We start from the raw sequence: 9,308 nt of genomic DNA, 5'->3' as shown, positions 1-9,308 counted from the left end.
AAATTCCATATCTCAATAAATCAAGATGTATTACGATAGATTTGAGGCAAGAATCAAGCAAAGTTTATATGCATAATTAATGGTGATAGTAATAATATTATCTACAATGACCAAGTAACGCTATGTGAACCAGATTCCCATACAATCCGAGCTGATGTGTTGACCAAGCCAAGTGTGGAAATGGTAATAGTGATCAAGTGGTGGTCTTCATCGAGTAATGAAAGGAACATATTGTGATAACCAAGTTTTATGTTGAGGAAGAGCGAGCTATATTGCACCTATCATTGTACAAAGAATTTATTGAAGACCTAATTCGACCATTTGAAACTATATAGTGTAATTTATTGATTATTTTTAGTTACCCAATGATTAGAGAATCTACAAAGTGATTCAAAGGTGATTGACATAGCTATTTGTGCAAAAATTTGTGTGATTCAACAGTGTTCCATTGACAATTAGAGAAGAAGTAAGTAATGTTTCCGAACCAAGCTCAGTTATTTCATAAAGTTATTATATTATTTCAAAACCTTAGTTCAAAATGGCATCACCTACATCTAAAAGTGGAAAGGAAGCTTTGACAGATAACAATGCATAGATTGTAAGGAATGATACAAGGCCCTCGCAGACCTCCCCCCACCCCCCCCGTCCCGCTAAAATTTAAGGCATATCTGAAAATTATGATGATTGGAGATGCATCTGGTGTGTTATCATCCATACCTCCCAGATTCATCATGGTGCATGATGTACATTCATGCTATATGTGTCAGATTGGAGAAATTGATGTTTTTGAGCTAAGGAACACTTACGAGAAGCTTTGCGAGAATGGAGTACTAAAAGAAGAAAACATAACTACCATCAAGAAAGGGATTACCCATGCCCTAGCTTTTCCCAAGGTTTTCAAGGTTGAATGGGTAGAAATCATTTTGAGCAGAGTACATGATGTAAAGATGTGGCTAGAGAATGGGCCATTCAAGATAATGAAGACAATTATTCATCAAGTGACTGGGCACCCTCACCTAGATCATGTAAAGACCATGCAATGCCTAGCCAGAAATATAGTAGTAGAACAAACAAAGGCCATATGGAATGGAAGAGGAATGTTTATTGATGGCATTACAGATCTTGTCATTAAGTTTGTAGTCTGAGTGATTGCCCACAAACTCTATTAGTCTAGCTGACTGAATAGTGTACATTAGAAAGGATAAGAATACTCTATTAGTCTACCTTGCTGAGATACACTTGATCCAGCTAGTAGAGAATCTTGGAGCCATCAGAAAGGATAAGAATACATCATGTATGTTTGGTTCACTACTAATGTGCATATTATTTTATGTACAAAATTCATTTATGACCATAGGAGATATTGTGTGGGATAAATATAGACCTATAACCAAGAAAATCAATTGTTACATTGAGAAAGGAGAGAGCTTTGAAATTATATTAGATGGATATTTTGACAAATTGAATGGAAAAATGAAGAACAAAATGAGAATCTCCAAGTCAGTTGTTGATCATTACTATGATCACATTTTCTTTATGGTTGATAGTAACTACACCTATGCACAAGTTATTTTACCAAGGGTTGCATGGCTAAGGCCTATGCAGTATGATGTGAATATTGATGAGATATCTATAGTAGTTTCAACCTTGTTGTTAGAAGAAAATTATTAGAATGTTGATCCATTTGACATATATGAGACAACCAAGATCAATATGCTAATACAAACAAAAGTGCCCAAGATGGATAGGAAAAGAAAGAAAATGATTGCAGGACTTGAAGGAAAAATTGGAGAGAGAACCCTCTAGATTATAGAAGAAAAATGGGACGATAAGAAAATTGAGGAAGACGAAGAAGATGAATCAAAAAGAAAAGAATTAGTGGCTGCTAAGCCTTGGGCACCAAAACAAAAGAAAATAGTGTTTGTAGATCCTAAGATCAAGGATAATCTAAAGAGAGGTGTTATACTTCCATCCTCTACACCTTAGAGAAGAGTAATAAGGTAAGGATCTAAGAAAACATCTCCTATAACTATTGAGACAAAGAAAGGGACAATAAAGATCACAAAGCCAGTTAAGGGAAAGTCCCTGTCAAAGAGGAAACCGGTAAGAAAAGTGACTGAGCAAGGTCTGAAGAAGAAATCAAGGAGAAAACTTGTAGTTATGTCTAATAATGAAGAGGATGAAGGAGAAAGAACTAAATCAGATGGCATGAGAACATTTCATAGTGTTCCCAAGTAACCTCCTCAAAATATTGATAAGGTATGTGACAATATCATAAACTTGGCAGTAATTTCAGGTGTAAAACATGCTAAATATGATTCTTGAGAGAATCTTGATAAACAAAAGGTTGAGAAAGAAGTGTTAGATATGATGATAAAGTTCAAATATACATCTATAGAGTTAGGCAAGGAAATCCTTGAAGAATTTATAATAAAATGAATACAAAGCAGAAATGGGCATTGTCTACTAAAAGACACACAAGAGAAACAACATTAGCCCAGACTATGCCAAATTTATGGAGGACATATATATCTATAGGCATATTTTTCTAAGAAGTTTGTGCCCAAGACAAGGGCTTATAAAATTTTGAAAAATAAAATTGAAGATGTAGTGCAAGTAAACATATTAGTTTGGAAGAAGGCATTAGGGTTGTTATCTTCAACAATAGAAGACTAAAATGAGGGAAAAACAATTGAACTAGATAATAATGAAGATTAAAATGAGCCAAATAATCTTGAGGAAGAAATAAGGATAAAGGTAGAGGAGAGTGAACAACAATATGTTTTCACTTTTGAAGACATACCTGAGGAAACACAAACAAATACTAATGTCTTGACTTAAAAAAGAACTCAAGAATGAAGCCTTCATTAAATTAAATTCAGATACACCTCTACCATGCATTAATCTAGTTTTGATATAAATTCATGATTATCCAAGGATTGAGAATGCACCTACTATGGATTCAACACATGTTCATTCAATAGTCACAATTGAAGAGAAGAGTCTACAAGGTGTAAGTGTCGAGGAACAAGGCAAGGCAATGATTGCGCTTCTACATCTACACTCAAGGCTAATCTTGTCATTGACAAAGAAGAAGGAGAAGAGAAAGAGAAAGTAGATAAGTCTAAAATTGATGCCTTAAAACCTCATGTTATGGGAATAAAGGAGGTTGTGCAACAAAGGACCAATGAATCACAGGAACCAAAAGAGAAAGTGGAAGTTCAAACATTGGTTCAACTACTGAGTGTAGTGCCCTCTACACTATCTGGAATAGAGATAATTGCTACACATGCTCAAAAAGTTATATCTACTTATAAGGAGTCCATTGCAATTTTTATTGCAACAATAGGCCAAGAGATGTTGAGGCTTAGTGCTGAAGTGACACTAGTAAAGATCACATTTCCAAACGCCAACACACCTAATACAAAGAAAATGAAGAAGAAGGCCAAGTTACCTAGAAAGCCAATGACACTAGATGAGGTAATCTTAATTCCCAAATTTTATCTTGACAATATGACTCGTGATTAGATGCAAATATTGCAAGATGTATCAGCAATAAAGATAAAACAAGAAGAAATGAAAAGGGAATATCAACATAGGAAAGTACAACATGAGATCAAGGATATCTTTGTTGATGTATTTGATATACATGGTATTAATGAGAAATCACCTCTTATATACTAGTTATTTTATATTGTTGAGAAGGTTAACAATGATGATATTGAAGCTAATGTGAAATTGTTGTACTGGTTTGAGAAGAAAGTTTTGAAACAAGTTTTGGAGAAAGTGTCAACCGAGATTGCTATAAGGCAAGTTGAACTTTCTAATCTTGTAAATAATATAGAGAAAGTTGTAAAGAATATTCAATTTTTTTATAAAATGTTGTGTGATGTACCAAGTTTCACACAAAATATTCAAGATTAGATTGAGAAATTGTTGCTAGACCTAAAGTCTACAGTAAATTCTTTGAGCATGGATGCAAGTTCAAGCTCTATTCATTTTAACAAATTATTTTTTTCCAAAGGGAGATTGGTTGAACTACAAGCCATGGATGGATGCAAGACAGGAAAGTTGTTTTCCATTCAATCAATGTTGATACGTCATTTGGAGGTAATATAGAGAGAGCTAGAATTAGCAAAGGAGATAACAAGCCAAGATTCTCATCTCTCTATTGTAGAATGTCTAGTTGAATTAGATGCTTAACTAGAGATTAAAATTTTTAGTTTTGGAATTTACCAAAACCAGTTAGGATAATGCACTTTCCATTGTTATATAGATTCACACACTATTTTTAGACAAATATGATTTAGCCCCTTCATCCTAGCAACCATAAGTGACAAGAAAAAGGGGGACAATATATATAGAAGGGAAAATAAGATCTGAATTAAAAGGTCATGAATATGTCATATATAAGGAAAAAATATATATTTACAAGGGGTAAGATTTGAATTAAAAGGTCATGAATATGTCACAAAGGGACATCAACTGAAGATCAAAATGTATTACCCATTTTTGAAGACATATAAATATGATGCATAACATGAAGAATTAATGAAGATCAAGTCATAGTCTAAGGGGCAATGCTATTTTGAAATTTTGAATGGAATGATCAATCATGACAAAGTATTTTTTTTGTCAAAGGGTGGCATTGTTGATCTCCAAATCATGGTGCCTATAAGTGTCAAACAATAGTCATTCCCTAGGTAGAGTTAGCTAGTCATCATTGTGATCGAGCCACCTAATTAAGGTCGAATGAATCTGGACTTGTTTATATTTCAATTTGAGTCGACTTGTCTTAGGTTTCTAGCCACTCCAGTATATACAAAGTGCTTGTTTATGCCGAGTAAAGATAGAATTCAAAAGACATTGAACTAAACAAAGCCAATTCATGTCAAGTCACACAGTTAGTGCTAAGCATACATAAGTTGAGGGACAACATGAGTATTAGTTATGATCAATCATTAGGATATTCGAGTGCCGAGTAAACTAGTTTTGGTATATGTGATTGGAATGGCACAAACACTTACGTAAACTATTTTAGCTAACTTCTATATATGATTTAATGATTATGGAGACAACTAAGGAATTATTTACACATTTTGTCAAAGGTTGTCAATCCCTATGAAGGAAGTCTAACCAATTAGAAAAATGGAAGGACTAAGTGACAAAAGGGAGAAATATGGATCATTTATTATGATCTAAAACCTTCTCTAGTTGCTTATTTAAGGAAGGTCCGAACCATAGATTAGAGGGAACAAGAGAAGGATCAGGAGAGAGCAAAGAGACAACTATATGAGCAAAGGATGCTATGTTTGATGATTAGAAGCAAGGGTTAGATAGAGAAACCCAACAGCAAAGAACATAACATAGTTTATCAAATAAGGAGAATTGGAAAGAGGAGATCTATAATCTAGCATCAAAGTGCTAACTAAAGGATCAGGTATTGATACATTCTAGCAAGTGAATCAAGGTAAATCTCTTACTAGAGTGGTCCTAATAGGCCTATTCAAATCTCCTAAAATAATGTTTACTTAGTTGTAAGTTCAAACCCTTTAAGAAGGGAAGACCCCTAATAGGGTAGATCACTAGAAGTGATCAAATGTTATAGCCTTAATAGGAACACTTTATTAATGTAGTAGTTAAAATTTGTGGGTGTCATCCTCACCCTAGTTTTATCTTTAGCTTGGAGGATTTCTAGGTAACCAAATCTTTTGTGTTATGTGTTTACATTTACTTTCATGTTTATACATGTGATGGATAGTTAGATCTATTTCAATTTATGGTTATATGATGTTGATATGAGATGGTTTAATGGTGAATGTATTTGATTTGTTTCAAGTATACAAAATTTTTATAGATCCCAATTTACCCCTCCCCGCCTTAGTATCTTACTTTCCCAATAGACTTCTAATAGACACCTCATCCAATGGATTAGGTGTAACCACCAATTCCAACTTAGCCTCAGAAGAAGGTAGGAACTGCATTACTAAATATATATATTACATAAATTCCTTGAATAAAGTGGAAGGATGTCTATATCTGCATAACATTTGAGGTACAAGTACAATTCATGAAGTTTCAAAATCATTCAAATAGGCATTTTAATCAAGTTTTTTGTTAACTAAGAATTAGTAGTATTGAGCAAGCTAGTAATACTAAAGGTTTGGTAATGTGTTACGTAATTTGAGGCAACTTTATTACTTTAACTTAGTAATGATGGAAACAAGATGTGATTGAGAGTTAGTGGAAATCAAGTTCATTAAAGATAGTAGAACATGGAGTATGATGCATTTAATATGCCCTAATGGTCATAAAGGTAAGTTTATTGCATATATATTGTGTATTTAATTTGTATTTTTTTCCCATGCATTCAAAGAGAAAAGATTGAATTCGAGAGATTTGAGCTAATAATCACTTATAGAAGCTTAGTAGTGTAGATTTATCAGCAAATTCATGTACTGAAGAATGTTGTAAGCAAAACGAGTAAGTGTAAAGTGCTTACCAAAACTATACTAGCAAAAATGGCTTCGAGTGTTGATCTCTCTAATTTTGTTGTCTATTAGTGTCAAATACTTAGTTATTGTTAGAAGTTGTAATCTTTCCTTGGTGTATTTATAAACCAAGGTTAGACTTCCTTTCTTTATTGTTGTAATATATTAGGATATAAGCCAAGGTATCCTAATATATTTCTTTTTTGTCCTTTTTCCACTACATCTTATTTTGTCATCTAGTGGAATATGTGAGGACAAATATATATTGTAATTTCTAATTTTAGATTATTCCTCCTTAAGAGGAATCTCACACTTGGCCTCACACACTTATGAATGGTGGCATTCATAGACATGGGAGTTACATTCTAACTCCTCTCTCTCATCTCTATTTAAGAGATGACCCTCTTCTCTCATTCAACAACAATGAGGTTTCTTCCTCTTCTCAATTATTGTATGAGCCATTGCTCTCTCTCTCTCTCTCTCTCTTCCTTCTTAGGCTTTTGATGCCTCATTCATAATATCACAAGGGGTTTTCTTTGCTTTCCCCTTTCCAAATATCTTGTCTCATGGTGTTGGAGCTTGAAGCTTTCTCTCTCCTATTTTATGGTAATATCTTTTCATGCATTTACTCACTTAGATTCTTTCCTGGTATTGTTTATTTACAAATTTCTTTTTCCATTTCTAACATGGTATCAGAGCAATTTAATCTTTGTTTTGAGTGTTTGCATGAAGGTACGATTCAAAGGAGACTCTTGAGAGAGATTTCACTAATTTCTTCTTTAATCTTTTTAAGATGGAAGAAATTGAATTTTTTTTTCTGGGATTTGGCTGGTTTACCGCCAAACCCGTTTAACTTTTGTTTGCTTTAATTTGTGCAGGTTACTTTTTATTTTCTATTAGTTTTCATCTAACCCCCTTTGGAAGGCTTTCTGCCAGAGGGTTTTCCTATCTAAATATCAATTTTTTTTTAACATTGTTATGTTTTGTTTTGCATTGTTATGTTTTGTTTTTAACATTACAGAAATTTGCAAATTGTGCAAATTGTGAATGAGAAATGAGAGAAATGATTCCTTGCATTGCAAGTTAATGGGTGATCAATGATGAAATTCTGTACTTCTCACAGAATGAGCCGTGCATGCGGCAATATGTTGGCCCCGACATTGCAAATTCTGAGGGTTTCGTTGCTTTCACATTTCTCTCGCACCCTAGTTTTTTCCCCTTATGCCGCCATTCTTTCTGTGTATTTACGTTTTCTTGGTGCCCTCGTACAGCTTTGCCAGCTAGGGTTTCTAGGGTTTCTTGTCCACAAATGATGGGCTTAATGTTTTGTTGGGATAACACTTTGCAATCATCCCTTCAAAACTTTTGTACTTGTCAAGAAAATCTGCCTTGCATTTGTCCCACAACGAAGGAAGCAGCTCCTCTGATGTCAAATTCTTTTGCATCCTTTTGTACATTGCTTGAAGAGACTTTTCCACCCCAGAAAGGCTAGATTTTAAAAATTTTCGGAGATCCATTTTGGACAATCCAAGTTGAAATGGTACCTCTTCTGGTGTAATTGTGTACATCAGATTCTCAACTTTCTAAGCAAACTGAAATAGCTTTTCAAATTGGTAGTTTATGATCGAGTTAATATATCGAGTACATGCTTGCTCGTATGCTTCACTTGCTTGGTGGTAGAACTTTGCTAGCGTGGGAACCATATTTGCCTGCTCATAAAGGCTGTTTTGAAATGATGCATAATTTTCAAGGAGAACAATATCTGCATGCCTAGGGTCAATCTGTGCTATGCGCTCCAATGTTGTAAACATGGTCCCAACAAATTTTGTATATGCTTGATTAACTAATTCCCTAGATTGCCCTTGGATATATTCTTCCATACGACCTGCAAGTGTTGCAAATCTTGGTATATATGAAAGAACACCAACTTGCTTATCATTACTCCACCTCATGGACATAGTAGGGTGACTATTCTATTATTTGAGCCGCACTGCTGCAATTTCAAAGGATTGGAAATCCTGACCTCTGGTCTCAATAGCTAACGTATTAATTGACAAATGTCATCTGGAATCTGTTGGTGAATGACATGTTAACCCATATTTTCTGTCTATTAGATGTCGGGTTAACCCAACACGTAAGAGCTGTTAGTGGTATTTGAAGCATTTAGTGCGAGATTTTGAAAATTTGAAGTTTCTAGACTTAAGCACCCAGTTTTGAAATTCAAGTTGGTTTGGGTGCTCAGTTTAGTACTCCATTTTAAATATCAAATGTTGAATTTTCTAAGTTAGTTGAGGAGGGAGTTTTGGAAAAAGTTTTTGAAGAGAGGAGGAAGGAAATGCTTGCTGGTGACTCCATGTTGAAGAGAGGAAGGGAAGCACCATGAGAGCAAGCCAAGAGGCTGAAGAATAGAAAGAGGTCAGTATTAAGGTAAGTACCCTCAAATCCCTTCAAAGGATGTATGTCAAAAGATTTGAATTTAATAAAGTTTGAAACTTGCTTGTGAGTTTGTTTCCGTTTTCGTGTTATTCCTCTGTGCTTGCTAAGCTGTGATTAATCTCGTCCATCACAAATCCTTGCATGGGCTGTCAAAATTTTTTTTAGCATGCAAGCAAAACTTTTTTTTAGCATGCAAGATTCTTTTTCTTTTCTTAGCTCTTGACAGAGGCATCATTTACTTTTATTATTGCCTCTTGTCAACCTATTTTTGGCAGGTAATCATTCATTGTCAAGCTTTTATTCAAACTTTTTTTAGAAAAGTTTTTTTTAACTTTTTTTAGTATATTCTTATCTGCCAGATCTAAACTCTATCATTATTTA

At 34.2% G+C, this 9,308-nt stretch overlaps 1 pseudogene; it reads right to left on the bottom strand.

Moving 5' to 3' along the window:
* Positions 1-7,780: 7,780 nt before the first annotated feature.
* LOC149576181 (exocyst complex component SEC3A pseudogene) lies at positions 7,781-8,427 on the bottom strand (annotated as a pseudogene).
* Positions 8,428-9,308: the final 881 nt, after the last annotated feature.

Source organism: Cupressus sempervirens, chromosome 1, assembly GCF_028749045.1.
Source record: "Cupressus sempervirens isolate cs-2001-9-10 chromosome 1, ASM2874904v1, whole genome shotgun sequence".
In the NCBI taxonomy this organism is placed as follows: domain Eukaryota; kingdom Viridiplantae; phylum Streptophyta; class Pinopsida; order Cupressales; family Cupressaceae; genus Cupressus; species Cupressus sempervirens.
Note: the sequence above shows the minus strand (reverse complement) of the source record. Positions and strands in the feature narration are given on the sequence as shown.